The sequence below is a fragment of the Delphinapterus leucas genome, chromosome 3 (assembly GCF_059928025.1).
Source record: "Delphinapterus leucas isolate spDelLeu-1000000601 "Yukka" chromosome 3, BTC_Dleu_Yukka2, whole genome shotgun sequence".
Lineage (NCBI taxonomy): Eukaryota > Metazoa > Chordata > Mammalia > Artiodactyla > Monodontidae > Delphinapterus > Delphinapterus leucas.
Window position 1 is genome coordinate 72,329,821 of NC_143131.1, and position 22,666 is coordinate 72,352,486.

The following is a 22,666-nucleotide window of genomic DNA, read 5'->3' on the forward strand; positions in this document are numbered from 1 at the left end:
CTAAACCTTAAGTTTCCTCAGCTATAGAATGGGAATAACAACACATATATTCTATAATGAGGTTGTGAGGCTCAAATAAAAAAATAGATCCACATTCATTTGTAAAAATTTAGTTGGATGCAATTCGATTTCTGAAATTCTCTGTGTAAACTTGTTTAATTTTATGGAAATTATAAATACTTTGAAACACAGAGAATATAGTATAATGCAAAAGGTTTCTAAATTTATATTAGTTGGATCCAACGGTGTGTTCTCCCTTGAGATGTGGTTATTTCACTGAAGTAATGCCCACTGGTTGAAATAGGTCTTGTGGATATAAGTTCATTTTGCAGTGCTAAATATGGATAGTACCATGAGCAATCTGACAAACACAACACAAAATTTCTGCAAATGTAAAATACAGAATTATATTTTTTAAATCGTATATATATATATTTTTTTGCGGTATGTGGGCCTCTCACTGTTGTGGCCTCTCCCGTTGTGGAGCACAGGCTCTGGACGCGCAGGCTCAGCGGCCATGGCTCACGGGCCCAGCCGCTCCGCGGCATGTGGGATCTTCGCGGACCGGGGCACGAACCCACGTCCCCTGCATCGGCAGGCAGACTCTCAACCATTGAGCAGCCAGGGAAGCCCTAAATCGTATTTTTAAAACTCTTTTAGAAATAAACAATCTCACAACATTACTAATGTAACAGTCATTGTTTTAGGTTGACTTATTTCCTCTCTCATAGGACCCAACTCCCAAGCAATCAGCACAGTTTTAAGATCTCAGTGATAATCAATGAGACAATGTTTCCCAGTGTCTCACTGTATGGGAAACATTCACACATCTTTGGAGTCAGCTATGTAGCCTCAAGCCAAACAGATTAATTTCCAATTTAGAACGAATAGACAAATTGAATCATCTAGTATTTTTAAAATTAAGGTATTTTTAAGGGAAAAATACAAAATTTAAGGATTATGAATTTTAATAAATAGGAAATTAGAATGAAGAACAACAGACACTTTAATTTTAAAAGTTGTAAAATATAAATGTCCAATGAAAAACTATAGTATTTTAAGTAAGGGGAGGGGTCAAAATTTCCTATTCAAGGAAACCTTATTTAAGGAAAAATGGGTATATATTTTCAATTTTCCCTCCCCTGTCATGTTTTGGGAGAGTGGTATAAATTTGATCCTTTATTCCATCATTTTCTTTTTATGTCCTATTTGGTGAACATAATTTATCAGTTTTAAAGTACGGTAAGTTGTACAGTTTACCATGAAGCCTAAATTAACACTAATCTATTTTCATTATTATTGGTTAAATGCCCTGAAAAAGAATCACAAATTTGCAAAGTTTCTTTTTTTTTTAATCAAGATGTCTTCTTTCCTTTCCTAAATGAATCACAGTATAGACATTATTCTAGTAAAAACTAGCACAGTGTTTTATTTTATTCTCAGTGCTAACCAATACTTCACACTGCATACTCACCTCCCTCCCTATCCTGTAAGATGACCTTTGGAGGACACTTTCCTCCCCCTCCAAAACCCAGTCATAGCCGCATACAAAGCAGACACATAAATACGAGTTTCTTCCCTCTATTTGAAGCATTCCCCACTCGATTTTTTCATTTCATCACCTTTCTTTATCTCTTTTTCCACATGTTTAGAACTGAGGGGATATGGAAAGTGAAACTGTCAAAGAGCTAGGAATAGAGGTGTTCTCAGACGAACAGAATGTTTCCTCTGTAAGATGCAGGCAGCGCAGGCAAATGAGCTGCACAGGGCGGGCACCGCGGGCAGCGGGGCGGGGAGGGGGCAGCGGAGTTGGGTCCTGGGCTGAAGGCCTGGCGGGAGGCTCCTTATCTCAGCATGTCTACACATTCTGTCCCAGGTTCTTTTCAAGGAAAGCCCAAGTCATCCTTGGCAGATACTACTACATGGAAAGTATTACAGTACTTTCCCTATAAAAAAGCCGTGCTACAAAAATCAGAAGTTACTGACACGGACAGTTTTTCATCCTGATTCTCTAAAACCTAGGGTCTAAAAAAAAAGCAACCACTGGTGGAAGCAAGCTCATGACTCTCCTTAGAAATCCCAAAGTGGATTCCACAGATCACTGGTTTCTAAGGATGCTAACAAGTGATCCCCCGCCCACCCTACCCCTCCACACCCTAAAAAAAATCAGGAAATCAAAAAAATTAGGAAAATAGATTTCTTTGCTACAGGACTGTTCATAGTCTTTAATATGCTAGATGCCAGAATCTGTAGTATTTACAAATGTATCAGGAATATCCCTTGGGAAATGCTAGCTTTAAAGAAAGGATCAAGCTTCTTTCCTCTGACTACTGAATATATAGGCCCCAAACCAACACTTAGCTCAGTGCCTGGCTCAAAGAAAAACCTAACACTATTGTTGAATAATTGATAAAACAACAATCTATTCTCTTAGCTTGACAAAGGAATACAAAATAACATCAGGTGCAGAAAACTGCTGTTCTTTTAAAGTAAAAATATTAATAAAAATATTTAGCAATTAGTGTGATTTGTTTCCAAAGTCCAAAGCACCAGAAAGCAGTAGAGTGCAGTGGAAAGAAAGCTCTATTTGGAATCAGACTCTTGGGTGGGTTCTGTTACCCAGGAGCTGCAGGTCTTTGGGCCAGTCAACTCCCTGAGTCTAATTTTCCTCAGACATATAAAGGGAGCTGGGTTCAATTTCTAAAGCCCCCTTTCAAGTTCCTAAATGGTATAAATTCAATAAAGGTGTAAGGCACAATGAGGTCAGAATGCTTCTCCAAAGGATATAGTTCTAGAGAAACAATAAGCTGACAAAAATGTTTAATTGCCTGGTAAATATAATTGTTTTTTCATTTTTTTTTTGCATTGAAAAGTTGGTTCACCTCAGCCTCAAGCAAAATAAGCAGTTAAGATCAAGGTTATATTCTGCACTTTGGACTACTAATCATATTTAGAAATTTAATAAATAATTAGCTATAAATTATAAAATATTATGGCACTAAAAACTTTACATATATTGACTCTAATCCTCATAGCAGCCTATGAGGAAGGCACTACTACCATTTTCATTTCACAGAAACAAAGGCTGGAGGATAGAGAGGTTAAATTACTTGCCCACGGTCACAGGGCTAGTGTTAGAGTTATAATGTGAACCCTTATCAATCCAGTCCTAGACTTCGTATTCGAATCACACACTCTGCTACTTCTCCATGCTGCAAGGTAATATTCAAAAGAGTACTTTAAAGTTAAAATTCTATACAGAAAATGTGATATTCAGAGGGATTTAGTGGAATCTAAGAAATTCTTTTCAAATCAATGTTCTTTAATGTATCTAACATTCTCTTACTCTTGATGGCAAAAAAAGAGTTTACTTCACTGTACTAGCACGGGAACAGGATGAAACTTGAGTTAGATACCTTTCATTAAAATATCAGTATTTACTGGCTGATCAGCACCAATGGTATTTTCCCCCTCCTTTCTACAGATGAATGTGGCTGCTCACCAGGGAAAACAGGTGAGTGTATATGAATCAGCATATATTCATCTCGACTCTTGGTAACCATCAAAACAGGTGTCTTCCTGAGGATGGGTCGGAAGAGTCAACTTCATTTATGATAAGATGATGCTTACAGAGAGTATTACAGATATCTTGCCACCAGGCTTGGGGCAGTCATCTTGCTCTCCTTCAAAGTACCTCGGGGAGGTTTCTAACCCAGATCTAACCAACCCTGGTATTACCCTGGTCATTATCTCTTCACTCTCCCACGTTTCTACATCTCCTCAAATTATGGTCTACTACAATATTCTTCTATGGGCAGTAGAGTTTCCACTTTAGAATTTTATACATTTACCTACTTCTTTAGAATTCTTTGTGTTTGAGACCTCTGGGTATAACTGCAATGCTGCCTCTTTAAATATATTCTTTTAGAAGTCATTTTATGGCTATCAACTTTATAAAACACACACCTAATAAAATATACAAATTAACTGTACAATAACAGTTGACCTACTTTGCAATATATTTATGATGGTTGGAAGAAAAATCACACACTGGTGTGTTACAGAAGTTCACATCATTTTTTTTCCACACTGTACCTCAGAGCTACAGAGTATGAGGATGTAATTGTATACTTTCAGCATGTATCGCCTTTTCTCCTACTTTCATAGGCAGAATACTATGGTACATATGTCTTCATTTATATATTTATACATGTTTACTGTACCAGTTGATGAGCACTATAGGTCAGTGACACTCAAAAACTCCATAAGCAACAATGGCACATTATATCCAAGACTGAATTCAATTTAAGATGCTAGGCAGGTGACTGCAAAGTGGAAGCTCAAAATGGCTGCCTATGTATCCCAGGCACTTTGAGAGGGCTTGTGGTAAACAGGAAATCTCTGAGATTTCTAACTCGGTAAGAAAGGACCTGTTGGCAAATACTGCCTTTCACAGCGAAGACACCTCTGGAATAACTTTTATGTTGGTGTCACTCATGCCTGTGGGTGGATCCAGTAATAAGAGAGTTCTGAGAAGTGGAGGGGGAACACGTTACTTTTAGATGTTAGAAAAGTGGACATGATCATCAAGCAACTAGTTAACACACCAAATCATTATCTGGCCACATTCCTGAGGATTCTGAAAGTCAAAACTGTATAAAAATGTTCATCTTTTATAACTTATGAATTGGAAAACAATGAATAATGGCACAGTCTCTATCCAGTTCCTTTGAAAAAAATCAGTGAAGATGAATAGTTAATAACTGCTTCTCTGAATTTAATATGGAGAATTTCAGGGTGGGCTTGGACATTTCACTTGCCTTAAAATTCTCTTTATGAGAAAGATAAATTTTGCTATGTTACAGAAGAGCAAAAGTCTTTTTTTTTTTTTTTTTTTGTAGAAATACATATCTACATTTCCATTCAGCCAAGGTAAGAGCAGAGATGCCGGATATTAATAGCGGCAGGGGCCATGCAAGGTCATATCATTTTTTCCCTCCTTCAGATAATACCATACCCAAATTATTTCATAAAGATTCCACCTCTCTTTTAAGGCCTTCCGGAAAAGGAGCAACATAACCTTCCTCACTAACCTATTTTGATATCTCACAACTCTCGCTCTCAGGAAATTCTTACTTATAGCTAATCCCTCACAGAATGCTTTAGGCCCAGTCCTGTTGTTGTAGCCTCTGTAGAGAGAACAACACCGGGTGATCATGTTTTCATGTCATGTGCTTTAAGACTGTGAATTGAATTATATCTATTTTTGTCATACTTTCCTTGCTTTAGTTTCTCTTTTTTCCCCCATCTTTGTGGCTCTTCATTTCAAGTCATACCTGCCTTTAGCTCTGGAGTCCAAAAATATACATAGTACTAAAAAAAGGCTCTTGTATACTCCTATCAGATACATAATTTTAATTATCCACACACTGCATGAATTCTAAAGTAAATGTTTACCTTTTCATTTATTCCAATTTTGTATTTTTTCCCCTGCCAGATTTGCTTCCAGCCAACTCTTCCACAGTTTGTATTTAAAGAGTTTTTATTTTTTTTTCCCTTGACTTCATGATTTCTGACGAGTTCTCCAGTCTACCAAGGTCACACTGCGTTCTGATCTTGCCTTTTCAAGGGCCAGACTTCAAAAACTCTCTTTACACAGAACCCTTTAAATTGAATGTACAAATTATTTATTTCACTGTTCCTTTAGCTACCATTCAAATCTGCCTGGTTTAAGGAATATTTTCCCAATTGATGGATGAGGATGTCATACAGAACAAAATCAAAAGGCTTGGAAAATTGAGATTATACCTATCCCTTCTCCTTCACACTCTACAGTGAAGGTTAAAATATTCTCATAGGACCAGTTTTTATACTCACACCCAGGGTGTTACAGGATGTATAACAAATGTATGACAAATCATAGTGATTTTTTTCCTTGTATATATATATATTTTTTTCCTTGTATATTTTTAAGTCTGCAAATAAGAGAGTTAGTAATGGTGGTTCCTTGGGTCACACTTTGTTTTCTTTTAAAAATGTTATCACTGTGATAGTTACCTTCTAGCCTTTATTAAAAAATCCTTAAGAATAGTAGCTTGTGGCCTTGCAATGGCATTATGTTACAAGAATTCCTGCTACTAAAATTATCTTAGGCTTTAGCCAGAATTGCTCAGGAGTTCCATGAAATTTGCTTTGTTATTTAATATCACTTGATTCCTTAGGTCATACGTACATATGTTACATATGGAAACCTATGTTACATATGCAAAAAATCATTAAATTCATTCCTTCATTCAACCACTTTTTTTTGGGGGGGTGGGTAACTGCTATGTTCCAGGCACTATTCTAAGGGATCTAAAGGAATAAAATGAATGAAACAGATAAAAATTCATGCCCTCATGGAACTTAAAATATTCCTGATATGAGCTATATTTACTTTCCCCTTCACATGAAAATTGGGCTACTCTTTATCCTTTGCTGTTGTTTTTGGTTAAACTGAATAAATTCGTAAATATCGTATCTTAATTCTGACTCTCCTTTACTTTAAGCCTTTACTTTAAAAGCCTTACTTACTTTACTTTAAGTCTTTACTATTTTCTTGGAACTTTCATTTTCATATTATTTCAAATTTCTTTTTTTTCTCATAATACTTTTTCATTCCCATTCCTCATAAGGTCTTTCTGTATTTAGCCAACCAGATATTCTCCTCCCTATCTAAAAGTTTGTGACACAAGATGAAGTAGTCTTTTGACTACTTGTGCATCCTCCATCCTACATACTAAATTTTCTAAGAATACCTTTTAAGTATTTCCAAGTCCTTTGAAAATCTGTTCCATTAAATTCATCTTTTTCTATTGTTGAATTTTTCAGATATTTAATTCCTGCCTGGGATTGGATCCTAAAATAATGTAAATCTAAATAAATAATGCAATCAGCAGGTTTGATAAAAACTAAACTAATTAATGAATAATAGTCTTAGCTTTACTGAAAGAGAAATAAATTCTAATAAATTAAGAAAGCCACTCATTTTCACATTTCCTGATTGTATGTCTGGGTAAGGTATGACTGAAATATTTGGATATTTCTATTATACTAGGGCAGAAACAAGTGATCAGTGGCTCCCTATTGTATAGTAAAAGATAGAAGATTAGAAACGAAGTGCAATTACAGACATCAACTCTATGGAAAAGAAATAAAAGACACACAGTAAGAAAAATCCTTCCCTGAGAATTTATGGAAATAGCATCAGCCATCAAAATGACAGTAAACAAAGAAGTGGGAGATACTGTGATAATTCTTCATCAAAATTTTAGTTTTCATTAAGTATGCTGAAAAGATTCTCAGGAGGAGAAAACAGTAAGATAAAGGAGAACACAACTCTTCCATGTGGCTAGATGTGTGCCAATATGCCAACTTCCTTGGTAAATTTTTCATGTATTTATAAGAACCTAAATAATAATAATTTTAAAAAGATGTTAACATAGAATAGGATTTCAATGGTTTTTGAGGGAAAGCAACTTTTCTTTTCTAGAAGCCTTGAAATCGAGGCACCATCCTATAGTGAAATGTATGAACTGGAGAGGGCATGTGATGATGTGAGCACCACAGCCATCTACCCACAGAAGCTTACTGCCCCTCCTCCAATCCTGCCCTAGGAGGAGAAGAAGAGTATGGTGCAGAGATAGGCACATCACTGACAACCATCTGGGAAACTCAACAGACTGAGCTACTTTAGAAGATCCTAATGTCTGGGGTAGTGTTGCCTTGCTTTGCAAAATGTCTCTTTAGATTTCTTTTGTGTTTGTTTATTTTTTAAAAAATCACGTCACAAAAAGCATTTCTATTTAGGTCTGTTTTTCCATTAGCCATTTGTCTTTTGCTAAAACTTTAACTGTATTCTATGCTTAAACACCCAAACACAGACACGTTCCATCACTTAAAATATTTTGTGTGTGTATGTATTATTTAAATTCTATTTTAAAAATCAATGGTAAACCAATAAATTGTTGGAATTAAGTTAAAAAAATCAAAGTCTATCTTTAAAATTCTATTGAGACATTGTGCAAAAATCAGACAGACCAACTACTAGGTAGACAATGTAGGCTACGCAATCACATTTAAACTAAATTTTTAATATTTCTGAAATTCATTTTTTTCTAATACACAGTTTCTCCATGACAAAGTGAGAGGCATTAACTAGATGATATACATGTTCCTTCTATTTTTAATGAAAGATTTTATAATCTATTGGAACTAATATCTATGACTTTCTTTAATCCAGAAAATTATCATGTTAGGAGAGTCTATTTCAGATTGGAAACGTGGAAGGAGAAAAAGATTTGAAGAATAAAATTTGAAATTTTGGCAACAGAATTTTAGTTCGTGTTTGATAGTTTATTCCTGTGAAACAATTTTTAATCATCCTAGTAATAGTGACAATGATAGTTCATTGAGTGAACATGTCCCAGGAATATTATTTCTATTATTTCAATTGAACCTTATACCTGGATAATTTTGTACTATCATGATCATTATTCATATTATATTTCTGGTTCAGAAAAAAAATCAAGGCACTGAAAAAATACAAAACTTGCCCAACTTTACCATAACTAAGTAGCAAAGCTAGGTTTTGAGATAAGGGAGCCTGACTCCAGATTCTAAGCTCATATTCCTCTGCTATATTGCCTCATCTGTTAGGGGGCCTTACAAACTTCTAACGAAATATTTTCATCATCTAGTTTTGAAATTTTATATGTGAAAGTCCTAAATCAGCTGACAGTAAAATATATAAAATCCAGTACATTCATGATCTGAGCTTTTATCTAAATACAAACCTAAAAGTTTGACTCCCCTTAGATTAAAGAAGGGTGTTTCATTTTCTCTGACTTTTCCATGTCATTTTTTGAAACTGGATTAACTTTTTTCCTGATTGAAATTATATTTCTTAATGTATTTCTACTACAGTTATTTCAAGAACAACTCTCTTTCCCCATGGTTAAGATTTTAAATAGTGTTATGGCTGCCAGCAACCATTTACTTATAATTTATAGCCAGAGATAAGATACCTCTAATTTTCCATTTGGTGGGTTCCTGGGTAAAATAAACATAATATGGAATTCTGATTATATAGATCACCTTGACAATGAATTGGAAATAGGTGTTGCTAAAGGTTAAACTTATAGGTAAACTGATGAGAAATTCAGGATACTGTAATCTATTGAACATGCCTTACCTAATAAATTTCCATGTCCTTCTTATCAAATGATTCGTAAGGGTGCTCTGTATGAAAATAATTCACCTTGTATACTATAAATGACTCATTGATTGAAAGCAGCTTTCTAATTCTCTACATATATGTGATACTCAAAAATGTAAATGACCAGTGAATTTGCTTTAATTCCAGAAATTAACTAATTTGGCCTGCTTCTAAAAGTTGAACTAGAATTAAAATTACGAAAAATGAACACCAAACAGAAACTGTCATATCCTCCAGTGTCAATGGCTCCTATAAATGCTGTTGTCAACAGCTGGTTCAAATTGCCAAAAGACCCCAGAAACAATTCAGGAAGGAATAGTTTTTAAATGGATCCACATTTGTGGAAAAAAATGCTCTTCCTTTATAGTCACTGTTCATTTCCTGTATTGAAATATGATGTAGAAGCAACTGTAAGAAATTACGACCTGCTTAGAGGCTTTTTACTAAGCCCAACTTCCATTATGTGAAACTTCTTACATATTATAGGCATTTCAGTACAGATTATTACTAAATATGAGATTACAATGGCAATAGGGTGTTTTAATAAGATGACAACTTTACTATTTGTCATGATATTTTCCATTAATTTACCTGAATCTTTTCTGTGCCAAAGTTCCCTTCTTATGTGACAAACTCACCTGAGGTAGGAAGAAATAAACAATGATGCACTTGAAATTTCTATTGCAAAATCCAAGAAGTTATGATAAAAATACATGTTTTAACTTATATAATCCAAATAAATCCTAAATGGTAATAATAATAACAGTGCCGAGAGTTTTTATAAAATACATAATAAAGGAATTTTTTCAACATTGAGTTCTCAACCTATATCTTCTCTATATAGGTTTTCTGCTTTTTAGAACTTTGGTTATGAGTGGTATAATAAAATTTGACTACATACTTACACCTATAATAAAAATAAAATCAACTTCAACTCTTTATGAAAGTGATACCAATATACAGTAGTTCCCCATAATGACAGAAAAATTACAGCAACAATGTTTTGGATAAACTGTCAATTCAGAGAGCAAACGGATAAAGAAAATAAGTAAGGGATCATTTAAAAAATATATTTGTTAGGATAAAAGAAAATTAAAGGGTAAAATTCCAAAGAGACTTCTCTTTGTGCTTAACATGGTAGAAATATCATTCAAATAGTTTAACCCTGCAAGGAGATTACCTGTAATTCTGCCAAGGTCACTGCCAAGTTGTATTAATGGCCATGTTCAGTACATGTCAGTCACATGAGTTAGAGCTGCCTTCTTCTTCTTTTTCTACTGCATAATGACCTCCCTCTTAATGCACACTGACAAATTGAGGTGAGTGAATATGTTTTTCCAAAATATAGATGGAAGAGTTCCATTCCTTCAACTCTCCTATTTTAATTGTACCAAACATGTGGAATGTAAAGTCTGGCAGGAAAGAGGTTTTAAATATTCCATTCTGAAAATTGAACCATTTTTGAAAATGGCACTTTGAGTCTTAAAGGAATTATTTGTGGCTGCATTGTGAATTTTCTTTCAAATGCACATTTGCTTATATTGCTGCAAAAGCACAAAATATTTTTTAAGTGTAGGAATGACTTTTTTTTAATCTAGAAAATGTCATTGGAACACAGAGTTAGTAACAGAATGATTTAGTGTTCAGTAGTTAAGCTCTATTGCAGATTTGTAATTTTCATTTATCAATATTATTCATCATTTACAGAAGAAATGTGAGAGTGGAGGCATATTGGCTTCTGAATACATCTACTGACTAGAATGCAACAGACATATTTATGTACTTAGAGTAAAAATAGATTAACACATCTCCTTTACAGGGCTTATATTTAAATAGAATAAATCACACCCTCAAAGAATAAATGATATTCTAGTATGTTATAATAAGACCTGCTTGTAAGAGACATCTCTATTAAAAATTTACCACTTTAGTCCTGGAATACCAATTTAGTCCTGGTTTTGAGATTAGCAATATATTAAAAATATCTGGGGAATTAGCAGTTTCAATTCTCAGATTAATATGAGAACTTGGTGCTGATTTCTTTGTTTCACTTATATACTTTAATTCATCAAAACATTATTGAAATGACTGGGAAAGAAAGAAGACATGAAGAAGCACTCCCCCGCTTATATCAGCTGACCTGAACAATATCTTAAAACTATATTTAGAAAAAGATAAAAGAGCTGAGTACAGTGACAATTCTCCATGCCAACTTCCTCTATTACCACTTTTCTTTTTTTCATTTAGTAACTCATCTATAAAACGACGACTTTGGAAAAAAAAGAGAATAATTTCAGGACCTTTAGATTTTAACAGGCTGGTAAGATACATAGTTGCAAGACTAGATCAGACACCAATCTATAGCTTTCACATAAGATCACTATTTCTATTTTGTTTATCTCATTTATAGTTGCCCAACTCTTGGTAATGACTTGGATCACAAACACATTACAAAGCAGTTTCTCAAATTTGAAGTTGAATTCAAAAAACTATTATCTAAATTACAAAAATCAGATTAAATATATTGCTTTTAAAAAGTACATGAGTAAAAATTGGCAATACACAAAGTGCAAATAAATTCCATTCTGCAAACTTATTATAACTAGTAAATGGGCACATGGTGATGTAACTAAAATTCATAAATAATATTTTAGCGAAATTTATAATCTTACTACGATAACTTTTACAAAGATGATGTAGAATAATTTGCTATTTAAGAAAACTCCCCAGGGCTTCCCTGGTGGTGCAGTGGTTGAGAGTCCGCCTGCCGATGCAGGGGACACGGGTCCGGGAAGATCCCACATGCCGTGGAGCAGCTAGGCCCATGAGCCATGGCCGCTGAGCCTGCGCGTCCGGAGCCTGTGCTCCGCAACGGGAGAGGCCACAACAGTGAGAGGTCCGCGTACCGCAAAAAAACAACAACAAAACAAACAAAACAAACAAACAAACAAAAAACTCCCCAAAGGCACATAGCAGAGGAAGTGGTGGAGAGAATCTGCATGATTTAATAACCTAATAATGATCTGTATTTGAAATCCGAAGCTATAGAGGCTGAAAACTGTTTAGTAGAAAATAACAAACCTACTTCCAGAAGTTTGGTTGAATGGGTACAACTTTCTAGCTACGTAACATCTCTTACTTTGCAGAGTACTGGGTAAACCATATGTGGATGAAAACCATCTCCTTAAGATAAAAATTCACATATTTACATCTTTCTACATAGAAGTAATAGCAGGAAATAAGGTAAATGCTTTATATATAATGTTTAATTCTTGTTGTAATTATTTTAGTCACAATAAGGTAATAAACTGAGACACATTTTGAAAACTTTAAGTAGTGTAACTTCTCACTCCACAATGTTAACTAGTTATTTGCAACTTCAGCAAGCACATAAAAAAAAAGCCATTAATTCATTCCCACTGATGAGGGGGCCACACTGATAAGAAAAAATAAAATTTAGATTTTGGTCAAAAATTGACATACTTTGGGATAAAATTCTGTTTCCTAATGACACTGTTCTCTGTGAAAGAGTTGGCTGAAAGATTCCCTCTGCCAATGGACTGGTTATTTAGAGTTATAGTGGCCTGTGTGGGAGTATTTTGTTTTCCCAGATGGATACACAAGTTCTTCAATGTTGTAAAATATTTCTTAGAAGAATATGGTTGTGCCAAGCACTTTAAAGTACTTTTAATTTGCTTGTTTCTAAATCAGTTAATTTGAAAATAAATGACATTCATACATTCGCAGGCTTCGACTGTCTAAATCTTAAGTATCGCATTTCTAAAAGCCAGCCCCACATGAGTTTGGCTATGCTACTGAATGCTATGGTAAATTTCTCTTGTTTACAAGGATTGTGAAACCTGTTTGTTAAAAAAAAAAAGTCACACAGACATAATAAAATACACTAAAAATGTGTGATATTTGGCTAGTACAAAATGTTGTCTAAGGCTTAATTTAAAAATCTACAATAAAGGTTTCAACACATTTATCCATTTGATTTATGTCTAAATGTTTAAATTAATTTCAAAGGAATTAATGACTGACCACTATTAAAGTTCAGTTTTCTCTTACGTTTCAGGGAGATGAATCTGCAAATTCCTTCAGGAAATGATCTGTTGTTCATCAACATTTCAAAACTAAGAAACTTCTAGAAATTGGTAATTCTGGTATTCCCTAGTTGTATTTCAAATTTAATAATATTGAAACTTTAAAATTCTACTATAAGAATTTAAAGAAAAACTTTGAAAAGATAAAATCAAGTAGTAAATCTGCCTTTAATGACTTTAATTTGTAGGATGATGTAGGTAATTATAAAATCTATTTCCTAGACCTTCCTCCTCAAAAGGCAAAAACCAAAATCCCTTTCAATGCAAAATTTCTTGATTGTAAAAATTAAAAAAAGGATAATGATTGTTAATCCTTGTTTTGTGTCTAGCACTGTTCTATTTACATGTATTAACTCATTTAATCCTCATACCAACCTTATGGTACCATTACTGCATCCATTTCACATATGAGGAAACTTAGACAAAGAGGACTTCGCTTGCACAAGGTAAGTGTGGCTCTGGGGTTGGAACCTACACAGTCTGACTCCAGCATCAACCTTTTATGTCATGCTAAACAGATTCCAACATTTTAATGAAATATGAGGTCTTACTTTGATTGCTTTAAGAACACAACATAGGAATGGTAACTGCCAAAGTAGACAGAATGGAGAAATTTAGAGTTGGAGCAGACCCTGGAAGGCCATTGCTCTTTAGGGCTGCCAGGATGTTTGGAATGCCCTTCATTTTAAAGTGGAGTAGCGAGCAAAACTTCCAGTCTCACGTACTGGCTCTGACTTTGGTGATTCCTTTGACATACATACATACATACTTACATGCTTACATGCTTAGATATGTACATATGTATATATGTGTGTGTGTATATATATATATATATATCATTAAAAACTTATACATAATGAATTTTAAAATGAAGAATATGTATTTTTTTCAATTTAAAATTTGTTCTGTTTAATTATTAGAATAATGCCAAGTCTTTGCTTTATCTTCCAGTAAACATCCACACATTTTGATATCAATCAACCTGTCTTATAAGTACTGGATATAGATTTAGTGAATTCACTCAGTGAACATCTGTCAGCTAAAATTCAGCTGATTTTTCTACTAACTTTCAGCTTCTACATGCTAACATTCTATAAACCACCAATGTTAATTTCACATTCTGACTGGCCAACTAGCTAATTTAAGGTATAAAAATTCAATATTTAGGGCTTCCTTGGTGGCACAGTGGTTGAGAGTCCGCCTGCTGATGCAGGGGACACGGGTTCGTGCCCCGGTCCGGGAGGATCCCACGTGCTGCAGAGCGGCTCGGCCCGTGAGCCATGGCCGCTGAGCCTGCGCGTCAGGAGCCTGTGCTCCACAACGGGAGAGGCCACAACAGTGAGAGGCCCACGTACGGCAAAAAAAAAAAAAAATTCAATATTTAGTAAGGTATGCTTCTCTATCTTATATTTTAAAATTAAAATAATAATTTATGCATTTATAGTTATGTGAATAGACTGTAATTATTTATCCTAGGTACTTGAAATTTTAAAATCTATTTTCAGCATCTCAAAAAAGATTAAAGAATTCTAATTGTACTAAAATGTATGGGGGTAATTATTACTTGAAGCTTTATAATGCAACCAATACAATCAGACTCAATCTGTAGGGGATTTACATATCTATTAGAATACAAACTATCAAACTGTATTTGTATTTTTAGGTTGCAACATCTCCAAAACAACAAATGGAAATTTAAATGACTAAAAGTGATTGTATATGGAAATAATTTATGCAGAATTCTTTATATTTGTTAGTAGTATAGTTGTGAACAAAAGGTTATTAGTATCTTCTTAGATATGATAACATGATTAAAATAATTTTAGAACTATATATTGAAGTGTGTATTCAATATTCATTAGCAACAGAGTCAAACTTTATATTTAAAAAAATCACACGCCTTTTACTGTGTATCTTATATCTCTTTTATATAACTAAAACTTTAATTTTAAAGCTATTTCTATTAATAAATATAAGGAAAAATACATATCTAAAAGTACCAGTGGTAGAGATGGAGGCTGAGATGAAGAAAGTACGTGAAACACAACGAGAGAAGAATCAGAAGAGTCAGAATCATACTCTAAAGTCATTTCCTATAAAAGAACATTCAAGGCAATGTTCAATTTATTTAAACACTGGCTTCTGGCTGCATTAACTATCGTTTGAAATAAGTGTACTATACAACAAGAAAAAAATTTTAACAAGGATTTTTATCATAATTATTATATTTCCAAGTGATAATTAAAATGATATGTATGCTGCTCTTAAGAATGCAGTGTTAAAATGTAGCTCTAGCTGAGGTGGGTACCTAATGGATAATGAGGTCTTCTAGGCTGGACTTGTACACCCTTGAACAAAAGTCAATTATCAAACAATTGTGTACTCTTGCTAGCCAAGTATCTTCCATTAGGACAACTGAGAAGAAATGTTCTGTAGCTACATGAATGCCTAGACATTCAATAAATTGACACCAATAGTAAGTTGCTATACTTAAATAAATACAGGTAATTAGGAATTGCCTGAATAAATGAAATCTATGCAAAATAAAAATGACTATCATTTCTAGATAACAGTATCATTGAAACAAATGTATCATGAAGATTGCTGGTGAAGAATAAAACTTCATGATTTGACTATCATTTTGTTTTTCTTACTCCCATCATATACCAATGCTAACTAACTAGCAATGGAATAAATAAAACGTTTGAATTAGCTTTCATTAGATGTTGACTTAATGGGTTTACAAAAGATATAAACCCTTTCCAATGTACTTGGTTCCTCATATATTTATGAAATAAGAGATCAACCTAGTCAGATGAATATCACAAAACAAAAAACCCCCAACTTACGTGAATCAGTTGGATAAAACTTAAACTCCAAACTGGGCCAATGAGTTACACTATGTCTTTTAATGAATCACAAATGTGTCTCTCAACATTGTTTTATCAGCTACAACAGTATTATCTCATGACTTTCACTCATGACATAAACAAGAACCACAAAAATTCATAATTTTTACATGGTGGGCAAATCTAAGAAATATAATATTATAATGTAAGAAAGATGCAGAATCATCATTCATCTATTACCACATATGAAATGAAATAAAGGCTACTGATGGCAGTTCTTTTGTAGCTATATAAGAACCATGCTTTCTAATCAGAGACCAAAGTTTTAATCTATGTGACTTCTAAATTTCAGTTTCCTCAGTTGTAAAAATATGTATTAGTATACAATAAATAATATCATTACCATAGGTTCATAGAATAGTAAGCAGTAGTATTTCACAAAAGGAACTGGATGCCTACCCCAAGGAAGTATCTTTGGTTATGATCAACATCGTTCAGCCAGTCAGGTAGTATAGCAGATCTGGTGCAAAAAGTTAATTTGTTAAATTAGATATTATAAATCCATCAGAGAGTATATCCTGAATACATATAATAATACTTCATCTCTGTCCTCCAAAGAGCTTAAATTTTACAAAACTGGGAAAGATAATTTAAACATGAACTTTAGTACAAGGCAGAAATTAGTACCATAAAATAGCTATACATAAAATTCTACAAAAGTCAGGCATAGGAAAGATAATTCCAAAGGGAAAGTTTTCATAGTGGTAGCACTTAATTGTTTTTCCTAAATCTCTCTCATTTGAATTAGGAACAATTATTACCCTTCATTCACTTGTTTCAATTTAATTCAACAAACATTTATGGGACATCTATTATGTGTAACAGACTTATTTAGGCCAGAGAGAGCACAAAGACAAATAAGGTGCAGTCCCCAAGCCCAAGGAGTTTACAATCTAAGGTAGGTTAAGAATAACTGATATTTGTACAGGATTTCCGTTTTACAGTGCTATGGTACATATATCATTTCATTAAATCCTTGAGAAGCATGGTTACTGAAGACACAAAAGTTGACATTCTTTCTATTGTCATAAGAAGAAAGGACTGCAATGAATCCTAATTGTCTTCAGTAGAGTCTTTAAGGTTTTACTTTTGTGTTTCTGAGAACACATTCCAATTTTAGTACTTATGTGAATGGAATGACCCATTCTACGTGTGGTTTACTCTCCAAAGTGGCTCTGTATGCGGGAAGAGAGATGAGCTGGCAGACCGGGAGGCACCCTGCAAGCGTGTCAGTCCCAGTGCTGTCCTTGCTGAATAAACCTGAAGAGCAGACACAAACTTATAAAGGGGCTTCGGAATTCTTTCTCTGTCTTTCTCTGTCTTGGGATCTGAAAGAGTCCTGATAAATGCTATAGAGAATACTTTGAGAAACATTTAAAAATGTTGAAAATATATTCCATATTCAAGCTTATTTTCTTAAATAATCTGAAAATATTTTTATCTACTCCCCCAAATCACTTTACTTTTTAGAAAAGAATCATTAAAGTTTTTAAGACAGTACTACATGAAGAAATAAGGTGATACCTTTCTTTTTAATAATTTTGGATATTTTTCCTTTATTCTTCTCTAATAGAGAAGAATAAAATACCTAGTTGAGTTTATAAGTAGAGTAATTTAGAAGGCAGCGAATAAAATAATGTACTTTGTGTTGCCATGAATTTTTATTCTCTTCCTTCATATTCCTGCAATTTGAATTATGCACAAATTATGGTCCAAGTCTAGATGGTGCAGAGAAAAATCTCAAAGGAGGATTTTAAAAACCATGAAGTTAATAAAGCACCACCAAAAAAAACTCTGAGTTAAATATATGGAGTACTGTTTTTAGACTCATAAAACTATGCAGCAAGGTACTCTCTTTCTGTTAACTTAGTTTCAACAAATTTAGGCATTTTCTGATCATGAAATCCATTTTGTAAAACGTCTAATTCAAATAAACTCAATGCATAATCTCCACTTTCTTACATATGCAAATCACCTCACAACCAGGGCTTAGAAGAAATTCTAAATTCAAGTCCCACCAAATTTTTCTTCAATTCAATTCAATTTATGGAGAATATCCATCTACAATATGTTTGAGGCACTTTCCCGGTCATATCAGGGGCCCTAAGCGAACAAGACTCCACAGAGATTATAATTGAGAGGAAGTGAGTGGCAGAGTTCATTTGCTCATTCAGTAAGTATCTATTAACCATATGCCTGGCAGGCACGTGCCTAGATTCTGGGAACCTGGGCAAAACCCCTTAAATTTGACCTCGGACATTCCTGGAGAAGGCAGTGCAGTAAGAATTTATTAGGGGCCACGGAGGACAGCAGAGTGCAACTGATAAGGTATGGAGGCCGGAGCCCAAGTGCCCGAGTCCTAATGGTAGTTTAGTCAAATCCTTCTCAGGCACTTTATCCAGGCACACATGCTTGTTACTCGCCTTCTGTTCTCTTCTTGTTCAGTTATCCCTTAAGAAATTCTCTTTCTTGTATGTTCCGCGTGTTAGCTGAAGATAACCAATAAAACATTTAGAGTGATGCTTATTATACATCTGAACAGAGAAAGCTATTCTAAAAAGAAATGATAAACTAAGAATACTTGCGATCTTTAAGCAGTAATCCTTAAACTCCTATAAACATTCTAATCATCTGTTGAAAGGTCTCCCCAGGAATGTGGCAGTGGGAATTCTGCACTTTAAAGGAACACTACATATGATTCTGAGGTCTCTATGTACTAGACTACATTGTGAAACCTAGAAATTATTTTCATTATTTCCACAAAAATTCCACCTGCCTCATCAGAGACTGCTTTGGCTAAGCATTACTGGTGAAGGAAAGTTTGGACAGTCTAATTCAGTTATTTGTTTTACAACACCTGTATGGCTTCCTGCTATTTAAAAGGAATTACTGTAAGTGTACAATGGGTTTTTGTGGGCTCATGTGAGAAGTTAACAGCCATTTAAAAACTGTTTCCATGAAAAATAAATTATCTGTTTCCAATAATAAAAAAAATTGAGGGGACCAAATTATTCATAAGTGGGGGATTTGACTGTATTATTGGGTGTGTAGTGACACACTAGAGTCTCTACTCAAAAGGCAAGATATGCAGCGACAACACAAGACACATTCAAGGTCTTTCTTTAAGATCCACTTCAAGTGTTTTCTCCTCTGTGAAGTATGTCTAGAATCCTCATGCAGTACTGATTGGGCCTTTTATTTCCTGTGTTATCAGAGACTGTAGAACCAGCACGCCAGAAAAATCAAGGGGAATGTATTTTAACACATGAAAGTTCCTATATTAAGTCATTCAAGAATGCAGAAATTCTATTCTATAATAGAAGGAGAGTATTTTTATTTTTTCAATCTCCTGCACAATATCCCAGTTCATAACAGATAGAATATTATATATCCACTGCTACCTCATCCTAAGAGACGTCAATAACTTGGAAACTAGACTGATGCAACTAACTGTACACACTGGAAAGTTATTCTGGAAGAGAAAAACTTCTTTCTGCAGGTATGACACAGATGTAAAGCTAATGGTGACAAAGACCGCAGCTGCAAATATATGTGCTCATTTAGGAACAAGTCCAAAACTCTTTTGAGTTTTTGTTTTTTTGGTGGGAATGAATTCAGTAGTGTTCAACAAAAGACAGGCTTTAGCTTTTTGCTTTGAGGACATAACAGACACATGGGATACTATGACAGATATTCAGACTTTCCTTACACAACTCAGTAAAGTTCTCTAGCGCATTCCACAATAAAAACGTTTAAACCTTACAAGCCTTATCACTTTATTAACTAGTTTTTGCAAGTAGAAAAGAGTATAAATTTCTGTTATGTAATGGAAATAAGCTATATTTTTATGGCCAGTCCATCACTCAAATAACGAATAGAAACACCCATGAAGTACTATGTTCTGCAGGTAGGAAAAAAGCAGAAGTTTCTTTCACATAATGGAAATATATTGCATTTTACAGCAGACTCAACGTTCTAGTAATGATAAGTGCCAATGAAATGAATGAAGGGCCTTCTAATTTTCTCCCACATCCCTCAAGACTGGAAAAAGAACAATCCTGCCACTTCTGTGAACAGGTGAATACATGAATGAAACTATTACTTTGTAGGTTTCTTTCTTTCTTTTTTTAATGGTGAGGTAGCTCTTTGGCAACCTCCTCCTAATTACCAGGAGGCCATGCCTGCAGGCCACTATACTAGATTTGTCCATTCCCTGTTTCCTTTAACATTTTTCCCCTCTAGAATCATAAAGCAAAACAAAATGAACTGTTATGTGATTTTGAGTTTTTTTTTTAGAAACTGTAAATTTTTCACCTTAAAAAAATGCCATATTCCAGAGCATACCTTTCAGACACAACCTTAGGTCATGTCATGTCTGTGTGCCAACTGCAGCCTAACTGGGTTCGGTCAGGCTCAGTCAGCAGAGCTGGCCTGCTCAGCAGAGCCCCGCAGCCATGATCTGGAAGCGTCAGCGTTACCACGTGCATGACATTAAGATGATCCACAGCAATCCTGCAAGACTACATTTGAAGTAGAGCTTCCAAATTTGCTGTGGTTGGCATGACCTAATTTTGGCTTGAAAGGTGCATTTTTTTCCCTCTGGGTTTTACTGACTACACATTGGAGGAAAAAAAAAAAAATTATGTTCTTAAAGGGATTCTTCCTCTTCCCTTCCTTAAGGAAATTTAGGGAATTTAACAACTGTTGGCCTCTGGCTAACACACAAGCTAAAGTCTTTTTCCAGCTTCGCCTACATCTTGACCCCTCATGCCAAATATTTCATGCAGTCTATTTATAAAGTTCATCACTTCCCCTGTTACTTCATCTTTAGAAATGCCAATAATTTAGAAACTGGAATGATGCAGCTGGTCTCATAAACTGGTAAAAGGAAGATTGTACAGAGGAGATAATTTCCCTTTTATAACTTAAGAAATCAATTTATTTTCTTCTCAATTTTATAGCTAGAAGGGAGGTAATCCTAATGTTCCTTATTTATACTTCACCTTAGTGTTCAAAGATGATCCAAAGTTCTAAAGATTTTGAATGTTAACAGTTAACGCTGACTGGACATTTGAATCACTTGAGATACTTTCAGAAATTACTGATCCCTAGACCCATCCCAGACCAATGAAACTGGAATTGTTGGAGCTGGTTCCTCAGCATTGTTATTTTTTAAAAGCTCTCCAAGAATTCGAATGTGAAGCCAGATCTGAAGTCCACTCTATTCAAATCTCTTAGAAATACAGCACCCCTTTACAGGTATATTGTAGCATTATTTAATTCGGGTGTATATGTTCCTGAAATTTACTAGTCTAGTTCTGAGCTGATTACTATGAAAGAGCTTCTCAGCTATTGCATGATGTGAGAAAAAAACTCATCTGGATAACCTCGCTGACTCTCAACAGATTTATAAGTTGCAATCATAGAAAGCTCTTCCTTTCTGAGATAAAACAGTACTGATAAATATGCCCCTTTCCTGCAAAACCAGCATTGAGGACTTTCGAGGGCTTAATAAAATCACTTGTTTTCATCTGGATCATATTGAATTTTTGGAGTTTCCAGTTGCATTAAAAAAATAAACACACCTTACGATATTTATTGACTTGTAAATTTCTAATAATATGCTAATTGAATTCAACGCTGTATACTTAATTTACTCAAGGTGATAATTTTCTAATTGTATGTGTGATATTAATGCATTATCTATCTAAGACCAAATCCAGTACATTTTATGACTTCCAAAAAAGTCAGTCCATTAGACCAAAGTTCCCAGTCTTTCATAACGAATTTAATTCTCTCCTCTAGTCACTGGGATATGATTAATCAAACAGTGCAGTCCAGTTCCCCCTCCTCCCTCCCAATATGAAGCTGGGCTTATCTCATGAGAAATCTGGTTTGTGAAAATAACATGGCCTAGAAGCTGGAATGAAAAGTTTATTTATAGACTTGGAATTTTATTCCATTATAAAATTAAGACCACCATCTAACCCCCCCTTTATGTAAAGTTGGATGTGGCTCATTTTACAGTAAAGCGTGTTATGAAGAAATGCAACATTTTCCTATGTAACTTGTAGTACCAGTATATTTATTTCCTCTGCATGTCTTGCCTTTTCTGTCTTCTGAAGCTGGTGTGTGTGTGTGTGTGTGTGTGTGTGTGTGTGTGTGTGTGTGTGTGTGTGTGTGTGTTTTATGTTTGTTTGGCAATGTAGGAAGAGCAAGCCCAGTTTCTTGGATTCTACATGTCTTATAAAGTCATGGTTTGCTATGTTCTTACAAGCTTATTCTCTTCTTTTAGAGTACCTTTACAGAGTAATTTTAAAGTACACAAGATTTTTTCATAAGGGTATGACACCCCTAAAGTCTTTTATCTATTTTTGATTTTTTTTTTTTTTTGA

General features: G+C 34.4%; 1 protein-coding gene across 6 annotated transcripts in view; it reads right to left on the bottom strand.

The window, feature by feature from the left end:
- The window catches only part of MEF2C (myocyte enhancer factor 2C), a 148,577-nt gene that overhangs the window by 106,228 nt on the left and 19,683 nt on the right, over nt 1–22,666 (bottom strand). The window contains exon 2 of one of the 6 annotated variants that reach the window (XM_089909106.1): nt 16,671–16,731. The exons of the other annotated variants lie outside the window; for them this stretch is intronic. The gene's annotated coding sequence lies outside the window, so the exon portion shown is untranslated. The remainder of the gene's footprint in view (nt 1–16,670; nt 16,732–22,666) is intronic. 6 annotated transcript variants of the gene reach the window in all.